This window comes from Larimichthys crocea, chromosome XXIII (genome assembly GCF_000972845.2).
Source record: "Larimichthys crocea isolate SSNF chromosome XXIII, L_crocea_2.0, whole genome shotgun sequence".
Classification (NCBI taxonomy): domain Eukaryota; kingdom Metazoa; phylum Chordata; class Actinopteri; family Sciaenidae; genus Larimichthys; species Larimichthys crocea.
Window position 1 is genome coordinate 14729161 of NC_040033.1, and position 22733 is coordinate 14751893.

Below are 22733 nucleotides of genomic sequence, written 5' to 3' on the forward strand. Positions count from 1 at the left end.
TATATGGAAAATGAGCGCTCATGCCAAGAGAGGTTACAGTAACTGTACCAGTAAACACAGAGGTGTCGTACTCTTGTGTACAGTAGAGTCTAGTTATCTTTAATGAGAGTGAAATCACTGTCTCTTAAAACAACACATACTGTTTTATAGGTCACATCAGAGCTGCGTTCAAAGCAAGCATCCAGTGTAACAACAGGATGGACAACGCACCACTTCCTCCTCTGGTTTATTTTACTTCCTCTATTAACTCTACTTTATTTACTATTAGGTCGTCATGGATATTGTGTATGACACTTGAAGATAAACAAACAGAGACGTCTGAGAAACGCTTGTGCCGTTTAATAGCATCGACACCGACACATGTTTTCAATAGGTGGAGATGAAAAAAATCAGGTCATTCATTTAGTTATTTGTTGATTATTTCTGGCTGTGAAATAATTATGTATCATTATGAACAGCCTATGATTTGATCTGATCTGATATTAAATGGACTGATGCAGCTGCTGTGGAAACCTAAAATGGGGTTCTGTCAACTGTACCACTCTGCCCTGTCTTAACTCAAGTCCACCAAAGAAGCCATTTCCTGTAAATATAGTTTATATGCATTCAAGTTGTGTTCTGTCATAAGTCCTCCCTGGCTTTGTAGCACCACGTCAGCAGTTCTCTAACCTCAAGGAAATGGAGAGGCCAGCTGAGCTGCCTTTTGTTACATTTTTATTTAAAGTTGTAAAGTGTTAGACGCAATTTTAGGTGAGAAACTGCGCTTTAAAGCCAGGCATTAAAAACAAATACAAGAATTCAATTATCACTCGCCGCAGTTCATCAACCAGTGCGACAGGGAGTTTAAAAGTAACAAGGCCGGGGTGTCTAGCGCAGTGTCAGCATGTCTCTATCACCTCAGTGATGGAGAGGCCAGCTGAGGATGGACTCTTGTGGCCTGGGACATGTTCCTCCACCCCGTCGCTCCCTACCCTCCCCTCCCTCCGTCACGAAAGCCCTGCCTCCTACAAGCACCTTTTGTGTGGGCTAAATGGGGCTGGATGCACCCCTTTAACTTTGATTTCCATTTTCCATTGTCCGCCCATTGACGGGGAGGGTGACTCCATCTGTGCCTGCCTTGCGTGGTGCCACCCTTTCAATAGGCATATGCTCCACATGTAAGAGCCCTAAACTAGCAAAAGAATGGGTGGAAGGAATAATGATATACAAGACGGGCCCCTCACTTCATAGAGTGAGCGAGAGAGCGAGAGCTTGAGAGACTGAGGGAGAGAGAGAGAGAGAAAATACTCATTCATCAATTTATTGTATGGCCCTTAAAACTCTGCAGCCTTTTTATGTATATTCAAGGGCGCAGAAGAGATTACACAAAAGCCCCTACTGAACTGATGGCGTTTTAAATTGCGGTCAAGCTGCTCCACTCGCCTCCTGAACTGTGCTCCAAATGTGCACGGGTGTTTTACATGAAGGGAGACGCAGCTTGCCCCGCCACCGGACACAATGAAAGCCCCACAGAAACAATTGATAACTGTTAACTGAGGTGGCGCACTAGGTCAGTTTTGACTTGGAAATGTGCAATATGCTGTGAAAACAGCCCCTTGTGTTCGCTCTCCCCCTTCAGATCTTATCTCCACATGTGATAACACCGCTTAAGATCTCATACAGTAACACACATTAAGTCATTTCCCTCTCCAAACAAACTGAAGAGGAACGTCGGGGAGGAAATAGAAAGTGAAATTTGGTACTAGATTGTTATAAGCCTGGTTTTTGTCTGTAGATTTTTATCTGCAAGCCTGATTTTGATTTTCTGATTTTTTTCCCCTCATGTTAGGATTATATTTGTCTTGAAACCCAAATTCGCAGAAGAAACAGCCCGAGACATGGCAGGACGAGGCGAAGCTCATGGCTTAATTTGCCTTCCTTTCCACTTCATTCATTTACTTATTCATTCATTGCCTCTTTCTCCCTGTCCATCAACCTTATCCTAATCTCTCTCTTTATCCCTCTCCTCCTACTCTTTCCTTGACACCCATGACGCCCACTGCCCCCACTCTCACCCCAACACCGTCTAGCCCCACCCGTCACCGCTCCTCCTGTTCAGTTATAAGGCTCTATCGATTACAAGCCTGTCGTACAAAACGACCTAATGGAGGGTCAGCTTTAATGTGAGGGGGGCCCCGGTCTTGGTAGGAGCTGGGCTTAGTTTTAAACACCCCGTCTCCTTCCTTCTCCTCCTCCTGTGTCCTCCGCTCCCTCCTGCTGGGCTCCACCTTGTCCCTCTTAGCCCCTTTCCATTGGAGAGCGGGGGCCATGAAAAATCAACAGCGGAGCCATCAATCCCCCGCCCTCCTCCGCTCCCTTTACAAGGCCCACCGCCGGCTGCAGCGGCTGCCCATGTGCGAGGGTATTTAGTGGGGGCCTGAAAGCTGAAAGGAGAAGCGCCTGGATCAAATGTGTGGGTGTGGGGGGGTAAGGGGAACAGAAGGAGCCCTCTCAGGAGGGGTGCTGAGGCCCCGGCTCGTTTTATAGACTCCCCTGAAAGAACGTGATTACAGATCATTATCCAATTGAAGCAGATTGATGGGCTGGGGTCAAAGTAATATAGCTCATAGTAGCTCGGCGAAAGGGGAGGGGTGATCTGAGAGGACGGAGGGCAGCGCAGAAGTGTGGGGTGAGGTAGGGGGGTTTGCAGACAGGGTGAAGATGGTATAATGACCGGATTGTCACCACCAAATGGAGTATGGGAAGGGGGAGAAGAGAGGGAGGGGGTGGAAGAGGAGGGGGAGGAAGACCCAAACTTGTCGAATGAAAGACAGGGGCTTTTCTTTTTCAGGAATGAGTTGAAGTAGTACAACAAGTGCTGATGGAGAAGAGAGATGCTGGATTGGCCTCGTCACTCTAGAGGGCAGATAAAGAGATCTTTATGTAGAGGGGAGGCAGGAGAATTTGTCCACGGTGATTTGGCTGTGTGTCCCCTCGGACATAATGAGGTTCTTTGTCTTCTTTTTGACTGGAAGAGTCAAGAGTTGTTACAAAATTAGGCAGCTGTTGGATTTTAAAGTGGTATATTCAAACGCTTCATGAATTTAAGGAAATGTTAATGTTGATGTTAATCAGAAAATTGGTGCACGTGTATTTATGCATTACGCAATTGTATATTCGTGATAGAAATGAGTTAAAAACATATTGTTTTATAAGTTCAAGAACAAGCAAGAGTCCAAAAATTATTATTCTCTGTTAGATTAACAATTTTCCAAAAGTTATTTAAGCATAGGCGAAGACAGTGTTAACATTTGATTTTTTTTTTCTACATTCAGTAAGTCAATTACTGCCGTCAGCTAATGCCCTGACCTCTTCTTTTACGATCTTTCTACAGCTTACTAGCCTGTGTACCATTTGCCTCAAACTGTTCTCTTACATAATATCATGCATTACAATGCATGAGGCTCCTGACCTTTCCATTGCACTATAAAGGTAGATCTCAGATGATTATCACCGCTCAACAGCCAAGAGCACGGATCAGGTTCTCCTGCTGTTTGAATGTACGTGATGATGCTGAGTCTTGCATGACCTCATGCGTAGTTTTAAATGAATTAAACAATAGCAGTGGCAATAATAGAACGTGTTTTGCACTTGCCACAGTGTTAGTCATAGGTTGGATATTTACAGTTTTATCGCCAAAGGCAGAGAATTTTGGATAGTCAGTAGAAGTGAATACAAGATTTGATCAGTTGTTTTGGCAACCCACAACGAGGCTTCCTGCAGTTTTGTGAAAGTATACTGCACAACAACAACTCAACACAACTCACACACACATTCATGCCCACGAGCATCACGCAAACATGCCATGAGTCGGTATGTCATGGCGATTTATGTTACATCTATGAATCTGATGCATTCATTAATGGTTTATTCGAAGGATCTTGCTTTTGTAGATGTGCCAGTGCACTCAAGTTTTGTGACAGGGAGCGTCTTCATCCACAATAGAGGGCTTATGGGTAATGGCTACGGCACTGAATAGCCTTTTGATATTGGCTGAGACAAAGTGTCTCTAAATTTTCCTTGCTTTCAAGATTTGCAGATGTAAAAAAAAAAAAAAAAAAAAAAAAATCCAATTGAAACGGCATGAGCATGTTTTACATCAAGCTTGACATTTCATTTCTCCGCTTGGGATATTTGAAACAAAATAGATCCTAAATGATGTAGAACTTTGGGACTTTAATCAGACCTGACAGATTCACATGCTGCCTGGGTTTTCTCGGCATGCAGGAACTGGCACACAGTAATTACGGTAAATGTGTGAGAGCGTTAAAAAAAAAAAATCTTAAAGGTTCACAACTTTGCTCCGTGCAGCCTGTGTGTAATTATTGGATTAATAAAGAATGCACTCATCACCTGCGTCTGTGACGCATGAAAAAAGGGGGCACTTACTGTACATTTAAGGAAGCGCTTGATGCATCTCATGCTCATTCTAAGACGGTGATTTGGAAGGTGGCGCTGGGGCAAGTGCAATTAGACATGCAGGAACAGTACACACACATCAGGACAGTCAGTACACACACATTGCTCATGCTTGCACATGCATCGACAACATGCTATGTTTATATTTATAGTCCTGTAATCCTTACCGTACTGTTTTCTTCCTAGGCGTAAAGTATGAAAAAAATGAATGTCTTCTACGAGAGAAAAGTTAGTCAGACAGACAAAGTTGTTGGTTTTTTTAAGCAGCTAAAAGCCATGATTCCTCTGTTTTTTACCAGCCTGGGAACTGACACTGAGCAGACTGACCCATGTGACATCCCCAGAGAGAGCATATGTGTTTGCATGTGCAGATGTATTGTCTGTCGTGTGTGTGTGTGTGTGTGTGTCTGTCTTTTGGCTGTACTCTTCAATAAATACCCTGTCTAGATATTTTTTCATGTGTGTTGTGGAAAGAGAGTGGGTGATTTTGTGTTTGTGCGTGTGACTCAGCCCCGCTTTGGGAAACCAGCCACACCAGGTGGATCTGATTGAAACTTCATTTCAGAGCAAAAGGCGAAAAACATTGCCGGATGACCGTGAAGGGAGGACGCTTTTTTTTTTTTTTTTTTACATATATTTGAAGACCACCATACAAAGCTTACAAAGTCCACATTTTTTAAAGGAAGAAAGTGACTTCATATTCATTACTAGAGGCTTAAAATCTATCCTCAAGTAATGCTTCAGTGAGCTAATGTCTCAAGAAAAAGAACTTCAAAAATGTTCCACAGTTTTTCTTTCATGTCGGCAACCATTTAGTGTGAATATTTGTAATTCTCTTCAGTTGGGGCCTATCAAATTTCAGCATGAAACCCTTGATTTGTTTTTGTGCTGGATATTTATACAGGCAGGGAATAAATGATCAAGCGCCAGGCATCGCTATAGGTCAGACTGTAATTACAAATTCTTATGGATTTAAGCCATTGATCTGCGATTAAACCACTCTCTTACATTTCACAAATGTCTTTGATTTTCAGCATTCGAACTGAGTCACCAAACATCCAATAGCTCTATAAATTAGGAGCTTCACAGCTGCCGTTGCTGTTAATTTACCTAAAACAAAGTGATGAAGATGATTGTCAAGGCCACGATTTTTTCTGTTTCTATTTGAGACATAAAGGCCTGAAGTATCGTCAAACAGCATACTGCAGCATCTATACTGCATATATACATATACATTGTGTATGCAGGGTAAACCTGAAAAATCTGAATTTATTCTTCAACTGCATCTTATTCTTGCTTGGTTTAATGAAGTTAAATTTTAAAAAACACAAAGTTAGTGAGTCTGGTAAGTCAATTAAACCATTGCGTAAACAAGTTGTCTTTGAAAACACCACACACTGTAGCTACAGCACGGCGACCTGCATGCTAAACCCAGTTACAGGCAAGAGAGGAAGCCCTGACTCCCTCTGCGTTACACTTAGTCAGATAATTGGAAATGCGAGGGCATTAACTCCAACGGGATTAAGAAGGGGAATTAAATATGTTAATCCCCAAAATAGGTAAATAGCCTCAGTGATACAATAACCAATTTCTAGGGTTTTCCTCCCCCGAGGACACGTCTGCCTTTGAACGCAACACGCTCACACACAACCAAGCACACGTACACTCTCACAAGCAGACGCACAACTGCACTGGTGCACACTTGCACATAAACATGAACGCACACTACGTTTGGGCGGGAGAGCTGGAGAAGACAGAGTCTCGAGTGTTCCACAAAGTTCTCCAAGGTCATGCCTGTGGTGTCGTGTGGCCCTGTGGCTGACTCTTGAACCTGTTCTCCCAGGTCTGCCTCTTTGTTCTAGAGATCATTACCTCTGTCGCTCCGCTCTGCTCCGCTCCCCTCCCGAGACCGCTTTGTCGCCATGTGTTCATCTGCCTTGTAATTATAGCACGGTCCTGGATGTCACGGTTTAGGGACTCTGCCTGGGTATGAGTGAATGTGTGTGTGTGTGTGTGTCAGGGGACTGATGAGTGTGCGAGATGCGTGGCTTATATCGCGCTTTTATTCACAAGCGTGCACGTCAGTGATGGAGCGTGGACACTGGTGTTTGTGAGAACACAGTGTGTTTGTGTATGCGTATAGAATTTCAATCACCAAAAAAAGGGGACATCATAATTGAATAAAGTGCATTTTCTCTTTAAACTATTCAAGCAGAGGCATCGCCTTTGGAGATGGCAACAGAGCTGGATTTTGATGAGCTACTGTACTTGTGTCAGAGACATGAAACAACTGAATAAAAAGTGTATATTCCAAACACTGACATAAAATGTGTCGGGGCATCAGTTGTGGGCAAAAATCAAGTTAAAGTTCCCCACTGAGTTCAAAGTACATTTTTATACACAATTAGTGGAGTACAATTTCTGTTGGAACTGAAGCATAGCGAAGAAACCCCAAGGTCAATTGCTGATCGCCTCTGAGAAACATTATTTTTATGTCTCTGTGTGTCCAAAGATGAATGTCTTAGAGGGGAAGAGAAAATAAGAGGGAGAAAAGAAAACATTAAAAGAGAGAAGTCAATCATTCAAGAATGCAAGACCGTAATGCACCACAGTCAAATTCAATAAAGTCATTATTCCTGGCTTAGCCATAGCAATAGTATTTTTCCTGGATATCCTATGCCGCTTATCCCAATTCCTTTCTCTCTGTCGCTCTTTCTCTTTCTCTCACCATTCCTCTTTTCTCAGTTCTGGCTACAGGGCATGTAGGATGGCATCAATACTCTCATTTTGTAACATGAAACCCTCTATTTACTCCAAAGATTCATCTGCGATGGATGTCATGTCTGAAACGGCTACCTTCCACAAAAGGCAGAAAGCAGCTTGATCGTGCCAAACCTCTGCGTATTACCCCTGACATATTCTATTAGGCCGATTACACATAATGATGCCAAATAAGCAGCGAATGACGAGCTGGGGAGTTATCGCTGCCCCATGACGGAATAGGGAAAAGGGGGAGAAAAAATGCTCAGCAAAGTTCCTTATCTCAATCCAGCTGAAGAAGGAACCACACACACACAGTCCAAGCTGCACTTATCAGTCATTAGGCATTTAAATGCTTGCCCAGAGAGAAATTAGATTTCTGAGGAGTTAAGAAGATAACCAGTGGCACACTCTTTAAAACGACGTAGCACTTTCAACATATTTGAGTGGAGTCTGAGACAACACACTTACTGGGTAGCAAGTAATATTACTGAAGCATGTGTTGTGATTTGAATTGACAGCTCACGCAAGATGAGTCGTCCCCAAATACATGTGAAAAAAAGCATGTTATTACCGAACGTAGACGCTAACAAATTACACAGTTATTCAGTGCATTACCCCAAAACATGGAGGTTAGATTTTTGAACCCATGCATTAGTTTGAGTCTTTGTTTGTTATAGTAATAGCAGGGTATCTCAAATCGACTTACTGTAAAAGATTCCAATGAAATTTGGTGGAGTCATGGTCCCAAGAAACAAGTGATTAGATTTAGGTGGAGATTTAAATCCAGGAATTGTTTTTTAAACGTGAAGCTCTATTTTCTCATGAACCCATTCAGAATGGAAAACTCTGCGTCCTGTGATTGGCCGCCACGATACGTAATGTGATGTAGATCGGAATCCAGACGCAGATTGAAATTTTCTAAACATTTTCTATTATTAAAAATAACAAATTTCAAGGATTGTGCAGTCTTGGCAGAGATATGTGCATATTGAGTGCTTTCTCTGCCTTGAACCGTAATTTTAGTTGGTTTCAAAGTGGGGTCCAGGGGCCCTGAGGAGTCTTGGGGGAGTTCTAGAAATCACCAGAGATACTGTAGCAGAATTTCACTATAACCTAATTCTCCATGTTTAAGTATGAATAATGATATGTTTCCGTATTACCGCTAAACGCGGTACAAAATCTCATCAAAGAGTTTGTTGTCTGAACTGCAAAATGAAAAAAAGTACTGAATTTATAACTTTTTTTAATTTACACAAAATCTGTCCATAAAACATGAAGTGCCGCTGTGTAGATTGTTGGAACATGACCGATCTGTGAAGTGTGTCAGTGGTCTTGGAAGAAGTGTGTATTTGTTGTACATCCTCCCCGCTGATAACTGCAGCACTAAAAAACCAGGCCCGAGCTTATACCACCTCGCCCAACACTCCAGGCTCAGTTGTTGCCAGTGGAACAAATTGCGGAGCATTTACCAAACTTTTATTAGGTTCACAAAACAAGATCCCATGCCATAGATGTGGGCGAGGGGTATTAATTTAGGGAAATGAGCACAGGGTAAATAAAGGCTGTCTGGTTGCCGTCCTAACAGGAAATGCTATGCAGGGGACCAGGTTGGGAGTGAAGATGGGGGGGTTGGGAGGGAGGGAGGAAACAATTATGACCTCATTTAATAGTCTCTCTCTCTCTCTCTCTAACTCGGCTCCCAGGCAGAGATTGGAAAGGAATGCCCAGTTTCAAAACCGCAAGTCACCTCTGAACATGGGAGCATTTGGCCTAAGTGTTTCCTGTTGCAATAAAAATGTATGTCAAGTATGTGAACCGAGGTTCCTCTGTGCTTAAAGCCTGTTGAGCACACACATAAACACAAAAACACACACACACACAGACACAAATATACTACAACCACAGTATTTTGGTTTGGAATCCTCCACAGCAAAAAATTAGTCCATTTTAAACTGTACTGCCACTACCCAAGCACAACTGTGTGATTAAACCAAGCATAGAGTGTGAGGCTAAATGTGTGTGTGTGTGTGTGTGTGTGTGTGTGTGCACGTGTGTGTGTGTGTGTGTGTGTGTGTGTGTGTGTTTTGGAGTGGTATTGTGAAATGGGTGGGGGGTTACTGTGTGATACAAAGCCCATGCCTTTCTGGTGCCGGGCTCATGATAAGAGTTGGGGAAGTCGTCGCATGGTGATAGCCACAGGCACAAATGTGCAAGGGGGCTCCAAGTGCTAATTTTATTCATTTACCTCCCTCTCTGGATAATTGTTTCTGTCAACCAGCGACGGCTTGATAAAGGATTTCACGCCGCTGAAAACAGTTACACGGCTACTTTGGAAGGTGATCGCCAGAGACGATTATATTTATCACCTGCTTTAATATCCATGGTGTGGTGTAAATTGATTCATTCTCCGAGGATCGCTGTCACAGGGAGCAAGGTGCGAAAAGTTCTGCACCCAAATAAGACATCTGACATTTGACACATAATACTGCAAAACGGGCACTGACAAAAATACTTACAGTCATGTAGAATTACTATATTACATTAAATAACTGCAAAAATGCTGATTAAACAATTCCCCCAGAATTTGTCTTGAATTCAATTCATGAATATTTGACTCATTCACACAAACACATCTTTTTATACTTGTTTTATCACATTATGCTACAATGCAACATCTGCGACCAAAGGAGTGACAAAAATGTTGAGATTAAAATATTCACTTCAGTGCCTGCTTTGTAAAGTTCAGTCAAATTAATTATTTAAGAACACATTTTTTTTATTCAACATTATTAAGGATTTGTCAATTAAACAAAGTCTTATAATTTGCCATTAAATGATAAAATTGTTAATGAGAAAGGTTAACTATCTGAATACTTAACACAAATATTTATACCTATTAATTAAGGTTAATCAAGTCTAACGGAGTAGGAGTAGAACGGTGTGAAAATGTGTTGTCATTCTCATTATTTTTTGTCATTTTTCCAGAATTTAGATTCCCAACAAAATTCGGAAACACAAATTAAAGTGCAGAGACCAAAATGAACGCACAGCAATATTTCAACCATGACACTTAAACTGCACCCTCAGAATATAAAACCAATAAATTACCTTTTAAGCACTTTACAGCTAACAGCCCCTAATAACCAACAGTCAAGATACCAGGAGATAGCTGTCAACCGCAACTGATAAAAATCTTGGCCAATCCAAAAAGCAATAAGAGAACTTTACAGTTGTTAGCAGTTACCCCTCAAAATGTCACTCACAAGGCTTTAAATTCCATAGCACACCTGTACCTCAGTAACTGACCTTTACCTCAGTTACTGACCTTTATCTCAGTAACTGACAAATTCCCACCCATTCAAAAGAGTGGCTTGGAAGCCTACTTCCCCCTGGAGTTCAAAAACATGTCGCTCTGCCTCTACTCGGGGAAGCCTGCTTTTATTGGACCCTTTGTGGAACATCCTTTCTTCCCCTTCATCAAAAGAAGGAAAATAAGTCAAGGCGTAGTCGCATTTCCCCCTTCTTTTATTACTATTCTAATAATACTCCATATTTGTTCATGCCTTCATCCTTTTCAATGCGCTCATTGAATGTGTGTGTGTGTGTGTGTGTGTATGCAGGACTATAGTGAGGCAGCGCCACTTTACTGACTGCATCTGCAGTCTAAGCTTCAGTGGGCAAATGCACTGGATGGATAGAGTGGACTCAGCCTTCTCATTCTTTCCCATACCTTTACTAATACAGTATGTCTGAGTGACTTTAACTGTGCTTATATACAAGGTCACATAAAAGGGGCAAGTGAAACAGTACATGTGACAGAGAGAGAGAGAAAGCGAGAGAGAGAGAGAGAGAGAGGAGGATAAAAAATATCTGGCTGTGGTTCCGGAAATAGTGGCTTTTGAAGGAGACACAAGAGAGAAGGGGGGGGGGGGATTGATAGTACAGTGTGTGTGTGTGTGTGTGTGTGTGTGTGCGCAGAAACATCTTGTTAAAACCACTCTGTACTAAAGCAGCTCAGGCCCCTTTGCTCCACAGAGGCCTGTAGAGGTGGTGGTGTCTGTGGAGGAAAGGGAGGAGGTGAGGTGGAGTGTTTGAGGGCAGTTCCCTCCGCTGACTGGAATGAATGGTATGGGGCAGTAGTGACCATTCATGCATGCTCCTTTACCTCTCTCTCTCCCTCTACCTCTCTCTCTCTCTCTCTCTCTCTCTCTCTCACTACTCGCTGTTCCCGTGTGAGAGTTTTAGGTGCAAAAACACAGAGAGAGAGAGAGAGAGAGAGAGGGAAATGAGAAAAAAAGGGAAAAGGCGAATGGGATGAACAAATAGGAGAAAAGAAAAGTCAAAGAAAGGAACATGTGGTGAGGAAAGAGAATAAAAGAAGAAGAGATAAGGTATAAGATAGACCAAAGAGAGAGAGAGAGAGAGGCGGGAAGAAAAGAGGAGAGAGATGCAGGACTGTAGTGACTGGCTGGGCCACTGGAGTTGGAGAGCAGCGCAGCGTGAAATAAGGGAGAGGAGCAGCTGAACCAGAAAGAACCCAGGCTGCTCATTACAAAGGCCGAGGCCTGACTTCTACCCTCCACACACTGTAACACACACTGTCACACACATACACACACACACACTCGCACGCATGCGAAGATGCACAGGACACAAGGAAACAAAAAGAGGAACTCACGCACATCATAACGTATGCCATTTGGTGGATGCTTTTATGTGGCTGCGCACACACAAACATGCAATACTGTACATCTGCAAAGGGGCACACACACACATCCATTCATAAACACACCAGAGGACAACATTTAAACGAGTGGACTATAAATGTATTCTATCAACAATAAAATAAATAAATCAGTTGGAGGAAATATCAAGTTTTGGACTTCTTCTGCTGAATACGGAGAATTTATGCAAAGATGTAAAGAATGAATTGCAGGAGAAGTCAATACCAGCAAAACTAGCCAGGAGCTGATTATCCAGAACTCTCTTTCTTTTTCTTTCTTTTTTTTTTTTTTCCCCAGATATCGACTCCGTGAAAATGTTACACTTTGGCAAACTTTGGCATGCTTTCCAAAACCACGCAGGGTGACGGAGAGGAGGAAGTCTCTCTTCTCATTGTGTGGCCCTCCTTTTTGCATCGTGACAGCTGATGAAACATTTGGTGCAACTTGTTTATTTAGATTTGATTTCCTCCCCTAACATTTGAGCAGCTGCCTCTCAATACACGGTTCACAAACATCTCATTCAAGGGCACAAATATGTGTGTCGCCAGACTGGATGATACTGACTTATAAGCAGAGAACGTAAATATAATATATATATAATAATAAATTGCATCGCTGTTAATGGGATGTCTGTGTCAGGAAAGTGCTTTGTTTTTATTTACATTTTGAAATAAAAATTAGTAACATAAAGATATTGTTCTGTATTCTAAAAATATTTTTGAATTATAGTATAGCCTATATTTTACTAAATAATCTAACCTTAATGGTTAATCACAGTCTTGTCTGATAAAAGCAAGACTGACAGTTATCTATGCAAAACTCTTTGACAGCTCACAGGAAATGACTCCATCTGTTTTAACAAATAAATTGACTCTGATACAGTATATTACTTCGTCAACATTACAACTCACTCTTTTATCTTTTAAACACATACTGGAACTGAGAGCCAGTAGCACTATTCAATTCAGCAGGGAGATGTAAATATTAAAAACAGACATATAGAGATGTAACAAAGAATGGGATGACAATATGCTCCTTAGATATTCCTTTACAAGTTCTCATAAGACCCTATTTTTTTTTCCAATTCAAACAGAAGAAGCTGTAAACCAGTGCTGCAGTGGATCCTGATAATCCCCCCATCTCCCTGCTCGCTGCCACATATTCTGTGAAATACTGCCATCTCTTGGTACTTCAAATGAGGGCTTCTCACAGACAGGGAGGCTTGGCGGCTCAGATGACTGAGGCTTCAATCATATGTCAAAGGCCACTAGAGGCCAGGTCTCTGTTGGGCTCAGTAGAAATATAAAATTTGACTGATTATATGAGTCATGCAAGAGGATCAGAGTGTGACAACGGACATATTATTGTATAGTTAATGTTTTTTTTGATGTATGTCTTCTGATATCATTCCTCCAGCTGACAATATGTGTAGCATCTACTGCTACTTACACAACATTTAAAGAGGTTTTATGCAGAAATGTGGTAAATAAAAATGTCATTACATCCATCATTATGTAATAAAACACCAATTAGATCAAACTTTTTTTTAATAATTATTCTCACACAATATAACGTGGCCATATACTTTGGTTTGTTTTATGTTACAATGTATACATTTTTGTTACCCACAAATGTAAGTGAATGCTGCTCAGAATCTTTACATTTCATGACACGTCCTTCTCTATTTTTTTACTGAAAATCTCCAAAACAACATTTCCATGAAAGGATTATAAGGCCTTCAATTGGCTGAGGAAATGAATGCACTTTGGTTATTTTGGGAGTTTTTGGACATTAAATAAAAATAGGGCTCTCTTTCTTACAGTATTTCCTGAAAAGCAGTCATTATGGATATACGTGACTTACACCCAGTAGTGAAATAATGCCCCCCCAATTTATGCAGCTAAAAATGTAACATTGCACGGTTGTCGTCCTTTGAACGCCACCTTACGAGAACTAGCTAAATATCAAAACTTAAGCGAAAAAAAAAGCAAATATGCATCTCGCTGAAAACAGTGACACAAATCATTTCTTAAGTGGTTGCTGTTGAGTGTGGCGTGCAGTTGTTGCACACGCAGCAAACTGGGGTAACCAGTCATGATGTGGAGGTGCGGTTCAGCACGTTGCAGAACTGATTCAGCAGGTTTCTGAGCTGCTTCTTTCACAGACAGAAAGGCTCGATTTGTGTCTGCGTGTCGTGGTTTGAGACACGCAGATGAAAGTGACGTCTTTTGAAAGGGGGGCAGTGAAAGTGTATTTCTCTTGCTGCTTCACAGTATAGTAAAGTTGTAATTCAATACTCCCCAGTCAGTGCTTTGCAAGGTTTCTACAGAGGACTGTTGTGTTTCACAGAATGTATTTCCAGCATGGAACAGGTTGTTCATCACAAGGTCTGTTGATCTTAAACACACACACACTGAGCTGGGAACTTTGAAGTGTGAAAATAAACATTTTCACCTAACCACTAATCTTCTTTCTCTCTCCCTTTCCTTCCCTCTCTCCCTCTTCAGCTCTCTCTCTCTCTCTCTCTCTCTCTCTCTCTGCCTCCCACCCTCTCTCTGATCTTAGGCATTTTTAACGTGAGCTTCATTTACAACTTTCATTTCAATTTGTCCCGTTTGTCCATATGTTATTGTAGCGGAACAACTGCCAGGGCCTCTGGTTAGTGAAAATGTCAGATTCTTTGATTTGATTTTATAGGATCTCAGCGGGGACCGAGGGGCTGTGTGGTTCTGGCCCTCTACTGTGAGTGGACCGACTACTGTTTGCATTTAAACATCCATCTGAGCCAGATTCCCCCGAGGATTCACTTGTTTCACAGAGGGTCAATTACCTCTCACCACTCAAACCCCCCCCAATACAAAAAAAAAAGAAAGATCTGCTCTTTTTTTTCCAGCTGCAATTAAACAGATTTTTCCTGTTTAGTTTAGGTGTAGGAAGAGGGTGCCTGGCCGGGGTCACCATTTTAATTAGGCACTATTTAAGACCAATAACAAACTGATTATTTGCCAAATGGCTCTTGCGAACTGAGAGGCTTGATGGTAGGCATGTTGAGTGCTACTCAAGTGCTTTTCTACCCTTAAATGTTTTCTGCAAAGCGGCAATGACTAAAACGTGAGGTCACAAATCCGCTTTGATTGAGGTTTCTATGGATACAGATATGTCCCTGCTGACTTTTTCCTCTCCTAACCTCTCTCTGCCTCTCTCCTCCTCTCTCTCTCTCTCTCTCTCTCTCTCTCTCTCTCTCTACCCCCTGTGCAGTGTCATTGCAGAGCGCTAAGTAAATACGTGCTCTTTATGTTCCTCGTTGCCTTTCAATATTTGGCAGCGTGGCAGCGGGGGATCAAAATGTGTGTGTCTGCTAAATGTCAGTGGGTAAAAGGGGTTGAGTTTAGAGCGGCACACACCATGAAGCACCTGCTGTAAAGGCGAACAGCAGGGGGGAAGTTTCATCTCGGTTTGATCCGAAATGGAAAAGGCTATGAGCACCGCGTCGACATCAACAGCAGCCCCACACACTGAACCTCCCCACTTCCTCAAGTCTATTTTCAATTTGGCCCCATTCAACAGATGGTGGTAGAATACCTCACCTTGGCATTTTAATCTAGAACACCATTTGGAGTTATTATGTAGATTGTGCGCTATAATCTAATGCTGCAATTGATTATCGGTTTCCTAAATATTGTTGTTTATCCTGACATTAAGGCGGATATCTGAAGCAAAAGCAATGAGTCACAATTATCATTATTTCTAACTTACCTTAATCTATCTCTAATCAGATTAGACTTTATGGAGGGCAACCCACAGAGACATCTGTGTCTTCTTAAAAGACTATCATGGCTTAATGTATTAAAAATGCAGTAATTGATAATAATGCTGAAATCTGAAATGATTAAGTTTTCATGTGTGCAAAATGGGGCGCCGACTGTGCAAATAAGACCACTTTCCGTAAAAGAATCACTCAGTTGCTTAATAAAAACAGTTGCCAGCCATGGGAAGTGAGTCTGGCTGGTTTGGGGATTATGTATGACATCAAATAAGGTTTGGATTCTATGTGAAATGGTCTGGATGAGCGTGACCAGCCATGGGAAGTATCTTTGGCCTCCAGGGACTGAAAAAAAAAGACAGGAAGCCCTGAAGAGCCACTGCAGGCCATCTCCTCCTCCACCTCCTTCTCCTCCTCCTCCTCCTCCTCCTCCTCCACGCCACTTGGCCTTTGTCTTTACTTGGCATGTGTGTGTGTGTGTGTGTCTCTGTGTGTCTGTGTGTACACCCCTCTGACCGTGTGTGTATGTGTGTGAGTTTGCATCTGCATCCTGTCCTTGTAGTCTGTCCCTGGCTGCACCATTGGAGGCAGCTGATGCTATCTCATGGCGGTATTGTGGCAGCCCCTGCTGCGAATAATCAAAGGCAGCTGTTTGGAAAATACCAGAGATGCCTAATAGGAAGCACTGATGGCCTGGATTCACTCTTTACCCAACAAGCCCCCCATGTCTTAAATGCAATGCACCAGATCAATTATTATTAGCAGCATGCAGACTCTTTGCCTCCTTATAATACATATTGTCCTCGTGCAATTTACATTCATATGACAAAGTTCACAAAAAGGCAACAAAGACTGAACCTTTATTTGACTTCAAAGTCAACGTGATTCTTCCTTTCTTTCTCTTCATCCAAGTGTATTTTTAACTAAAGCTACTCCTGCAGTATGAGCCGTATCCCTACGTTTTTTGCGGGGTAAAGGGTGGAGGAAAAGACCTATTATTTCTATTATTTGGATTGTGAAGCGAGGCAGCTTTTAGGGTTTGATTGTGTTTTGTTTGAACAAGTCAGTTAATGAACGCCAATAGCGGGATGCTGGTAGTTCTCGATGCATATCTGCTGATCTGCGGGTCCCAGCAGATCTTGGCCAAACACTGGGCAAGGCAAAAACAAATCTGTCTGTCAGTACGGGGTTAGGAGTCCTAATTAGGGGTCCTGACTCTCCGTCCGCGGCTCCAAGTCAAGCGTCAGCTCTCCCTGATTGGTACAAATCTCGTTTTTCTAAGCCTCAAAGGTTCGCAGAGAGGGTCAGCGGCTCGCCATGATGGTGATTTGCTTGTACCTTTAAAAGGCCATTGATTACGTAATTAGAAAGGGAAAATGTTGCACCATGGTGGACCAGAAGGAGGGGTCAGGCAGTTGGTTTTTTGATAAGTGGTGGGAACTTTTGTGAAGTCCCTTTATAGTTTATTTTAAAATATCCATCTGGTCTGGAAACTGAGACCATAAATGTTTACTGTGACATTATTGCTATGCAGATACATTCTAATAACAGTATATTTATGTTTTTCATCTGATTTTTTTATTTTTTTTAACCTTTTATTGTCTTGCTTGTTGCTTATTGTAGGTTCACCTGCAGATTTCCTGGTCAGGTCAGGATGACGTCCATAACAACCTCTGAAGGACTGGTTAATGTTGTCTAATGTAAATAGTTTAATAGTCAATAGTTTATTTTACAAACTAAAAGCTAAGCTAAAAGCGTCATTATTGGTAGCACCTGCAGGACTAGTATTAGAAGAAATTAAAACAGATTTTTAAGTATGGTATTCAAACAGATGCAAACAGAGTCTCGAGGTCGAGGCAAACAATACCAAACTTCTGTGTAACCGTTAACACAGACTCTCATCTCACAGATCATTTCTCCTTTCTGACTCACAATGGAAAGAGTTGAGCTTAGCAAGGTACTTCTGGGAAACGCAGCCTTGGTCACTTCTACATGATAACATCATCACCTTTACTGTAACAAACAGTGGTGAAAGCATTATGGGAAGCGAGATTGTGGTCAGGCGTAGCATCAGAAACAAAAACACAAGTATACGTTTCTTTCAGATCATTGTGCCATTAAATACAAGCGCTTTGAAGAGGGTGAACTGTGAACTTTAAGCTGAAAAGTAGAAATAATGACGGCGATTGTCCTTAAATTAGATGTATCACTTTTGTTTCCAGTTAAAAAATGCTTCAGTGCTTTCAGAAAAGCCAGCTGCTCTGTGTGTCTCTCCCCCTCTGTCTGTCTGTCTGTGCGGGTTATGGATGGTCTGGTCCATGAACACTCGCTGGGAGCAGAGGCCACATGCACAAAAGCAAAATAAACTGCAGGGGAAGGAAGTGGTTAACATTAACAAGGATCCAATAAGAAGATTAAATGTAAAACGCTGGCCCTGGTAATTGATGTGTTCCTAACTGTGTGTGTACGTGTGTGTGTGTGAAAGTATGCTTGGGTCTGTATAGGTGTATGTGAGTGTATGTGTGTGTTGTAAATATGGGCTCTGTGTGGACATAATTGCTCCCAGATCTGCAGCATAACTCTATGGGTTGATTAGCAAATGTCTCTACTGTAAATAGTTGCCACTAATCATGCAACACCATGGCTATTAGCATTAATGGGGAGGGCAGAAATGAGCACAAGAAAGAAAAAGGCCACGTGTTTTTATTTTTCATTTTCTTTGCTACAGTACATACAGTACAGACAGTGACGTAAGACGATTCACAAAGTGTAAGAGTGTCCTATCCTTATCAAGTTTAACCTGGAAATGGTGAGGCTATCACAGTATGTCCTCTTGCCGTCATGTTCTTATTGTTACTTTAGACTTGACGTGATGGAAAGGAAAGATTAGAACAAATCTTGATGGTTCATTTCCTTATCCACCCATAGCCACTGCCACTGAAGACAGGACTGCGTCTCCTGCTGCTATACTATGACTTAAAGTGAAGCAGGCAGTAACTCTAAAAGTACAGTTTGTTCCGTTAAATGAAAACTGATGCAGCATTAAAGGTATAAGGGTTAGGGTTATAATAATCTAAACTTAACGCAAATCTTTGTTGAGTGCTTATACTTTTTAAACACCTCTCTATATGAAACACGTCGAACTTAGATTACTGTAAAGTAAAATTACAGTATTTTTGTTCCAGATCAATGTTTTTGTGTCTATGTTATGTGAAGAAGTACAGTAGTTGTGTGTTTAATTGTTTAGAAGATCACTACAGTGCTGATGGAAATACGTCCAGGTTTTAGAGACTTATTTTCGTTATCTGACTTTTTTTTTTTAATTCGTCATTTAGTAAAATTTGACTAATTTACAATATAGGCAAATTTAGTGAATAAAAATGTTTTGTTCAGCTTTTTTTGGTTGTCTTATTTATTTAAAAAAATTTAATTTAAAAAATGTAAATAAACCCTCAAACAGCTGACTATCCATTTGTCTAGTTCTCTATTGTAGTTTTTATTAATTGATCCGAAAAATAGTATAATGATCAAATAAAATGTGAAATATATGAATATATCACATTTTTCGTCATGTTCCTGTGACAAAAATAGTATTGGTTTTGGATCAACACTAATTCAATTTATGGACTGAAGCTGCCAATAATCATTCATTCAGTTCATGCTATTAACTGTGACTACCATTTTTAGATTCAGTTTTCACCTGAATTTAATTTTGCCAGCGTTTCAACAAGCACATACAGGTTTCTCTTCCAATGCTGAATTAGTTAATCAACATTATGTGTTTATTAAAAGAACTTAAGACACTTACATAAGCAAAGGGAATAGCTTTTTCTTTCAGCTTGACAGGTTCGTATACTGTAGCTGGGGACTTGGCATCAACTGGTGGTGAAAACATGATTGGCCAATAACAAATATTAAATAACAGTGTGATGTTGGAGTAATGTATTATCACTTTCTTTTGCTCCTGGAAGCTTATCTTCATAAGGTGTAACTTGATATTACAATGTAAGCTGGATTGAGATCAGATTCTTGTAAGCCTGTATTTTTGTAGGATAGCAGCTGAGCTCATATTTCGTGTGATTCCTCTCCGCCGTATCCCTGGATGTACATGAAATCCTCAAGAGTCGAGTGAAGTGTATGCAGGCTGCAGCTTTTCATTCTACCGTATGAACCCAGCTGGTTTTGTTTAACATTCACTGCAGAAATACAATAGTACCTTGAATTCAAACTACTCCTGTCAGCTGGGTTTATTAGGGTTTATCAGTTCCACCCAAAATCCGCCTACATTCACAAGACTGAAAGCCGTAATGCGTCTATTGCTGTGACTTACAAATAAATTGTCTCTCCTCCAACGTAAACCAAATGCTTTTCAGTTCTTATGAACAACCAGATAGCGTGCTATTCCGTTGCTTTTAACATGCTGCCACTTTCAATGCTGTGTTAGGGTGACAGAAGCCCAAGGCGAAGTTAGAAAGCACTAAATATATGCTATTATGGTTAATAGATTGAACGAAATCCAAGACACTCAGAGATTATCTATTGAGACGCTGTCAAACAGGGACAATGCATGTCATTGCCATCCCCATACACTCTGCATTACTGTAAACCCGTACACCTTGGTGTGGAGAGAAAAGAGAGACATAGGGAATCGGGGAAAATGAGGATAAAAATAAATATAGGATAAAGATAACCTAAGGGCAAGGCGAGTGGATTTAAGCAAGCGTTTTTCCGCTCAGCATATGTTCTGTGTATACTGTAGATCCTAAATCCCATGTCCAAAGAACTATACAGTCTGTGTGTAAGGGTATGGATAGTGTTGGAATGTTAATGGTTTTCCGATAATTACCGCTATCTGTGCGCTGTAATCCATCATTCAGAGCGGTTATAAACAAAAACTGTACATCTGTTTATTTTCCCGTTGACAGGCGCACCAGACTCGGTGCAAAGGTTGATACAGTAGAAAAGTTTATCCACTTCTTCTAAATAAAACCAAGGTAATCTCCGCTTTGAACCGTGACTGGCGTCGCATGATACCACATCAGTGGGTGGAGCGTGGCGGCTGCAGCAAGGCGATTTCATAAGCGGGAGGCGGCTGAAATGGTACGATAATCGGAAATAGTGGTGGGTGTGCGTGAGCATGAATAAACGTGGCCACCGCCCAGCCGATGATTTGTTGTTGTTTAATTCTCGCTGGAGAGGCGGTACAGAGTTTTGCAAGGCCGTTGGTTGGCTGGAGTTATTTAAACTGCTAATTGACATAATGGCAAGTATGGTTAAAAATGTTCTTCATGGCAAAAATTGCTATTAGACTACTGTTGTGCTTTTGTTTGGCATCTGTGGTTGAACATATTGCATATAGCCACCACACTTCCACAGCTGTATGTAGTTATTAATGGGCGTCCACTGATAGGAACAGAAAAGCTGCACATGACACATACATTTATAAACCTCTCCCAAACAATGGCTTGTCTGCCGCTAGTCGCCAAGCTTAACATGTTTAACCTTTTGCACAGGATTGGCCATCTTTGCTTTCAACTCAGCGACACAATGTCAGCCGAGTAGTAATGAAGACAGGGAAATCAATCGATTGATGAATGAAAGATTAGTCTATAGACACAAAAGCTAATTAGAGCCGTTAGGCCAGGATGAAGAGCGAGACCAGATGGATGGATCCCAGCTCCATAATCAGGATATACTTCATTTGACACCTCGAGGAGAATAATTGAAATAATGATTTTATTGATGTTTTGGACGTTGGTCTATTTGTAAGAAGACATGTAGCACTGTCAGTGTGTGTGTGATGCATTTGCTATCATAAACCAGCCATTCTTTCTTTTTTTGGTGGGGAATCAACTGAACTTTTGGGATTACTTTATCACCACAAGTGTCCTTTGATGATCATGCCAACAGAGACATTCAAATTCAAAGCCTCTTATGCTAATGGAAACATTCACCATTGCAGCTCACAGTTGGGTGCTACGTACTGTAAACAGCATGCGCTGAGGATGATGTAGAGCATGAACATTTGTCTTCTTCATTTATTGTGTGATATCCAAGAAAAGCGTCATGTAATGTACATAATGCAATTACATGGACACGTTTAACAAAAAAACGTATGTTCTGCGGAGCATGCCTGCACGTATGCATTGTACCACGCGCATTAACACCTCGCATGCATACTGTAAACACTTAATACATTAGTGTTGATTATCACACCCACACACTGAATGACTGACTTCATGCATCCCATTGAAAGTGTATGATTAACTATATTATAGCTGATCTGCAACACAGGCCTGTTTAGCATGAGTAATTGATTTGTGAGAATTATGGCTGTTCACTGTCTTTTGCCTATTCATTAATCATACAGGCGTTGTTTGAGTAAAACAATGTAGTGAGTAATGATATTGATGAAGTCTCGTCTGCACGCGGTTGTCTAGGGAAATGGAAATATAAAGCTTAACAGAGCAGATGTCTCATAATAGCAGAATTAAGTGATTAGAATAATCGCCTTTGTGCAAATAATCTCAAACAGCAACATCCGCTCTGCCACAGCTGATTGTGCGCTCTTGTGATGCTGAGAAAACACAGGAACGTGCCTGTTTTGTCGCCGCTTCAGCTAATTTCCCATAATCCACTCTGATAAGGCCCCATGGTCCTCATCTACCTATGCTGCATAGCGATGTGATGCACATTAGTCAATTAATAGTGTGTTAAATGACAGAGGTTCCAGTCAATTGAGTTCCTCTTGGGAACAGGGTTGCCATTGTCCTCCAATTCAAACCAGAGAGCGAGAGTGAGATGAAGACAAAGACACTGCAAATATCACGGCACACATCTGATGTAGGTTATGTCCCAGATCATTCGTGTCTGCTTGTTTTAACTAAAGATATAGTAGTCTGGTTTATAATACTGTCCCCTCCCTCTTTATAATTACGTTCCAGTGCAACTTTGGCCAACATTATTAATACCAACCCATTCAATTGCATGTAAGTAATCTTTAATAACTTAGCGGTTATGAATGA

General features: G+C 41.3%; 1 long non-coding RNA gene across 1 annotated transcript in view; it reads right to left on the reverse strand.

The window, feature by feature from the left end:
- LOC109136783 (uncharacterized) overlaps positions 1 to 22733 on the reverse strand; it is an 83702-nt gene that overhangs the window by 17450 nt on the left and 43519 nt on the right. The window lies entirely within an intron of this gene.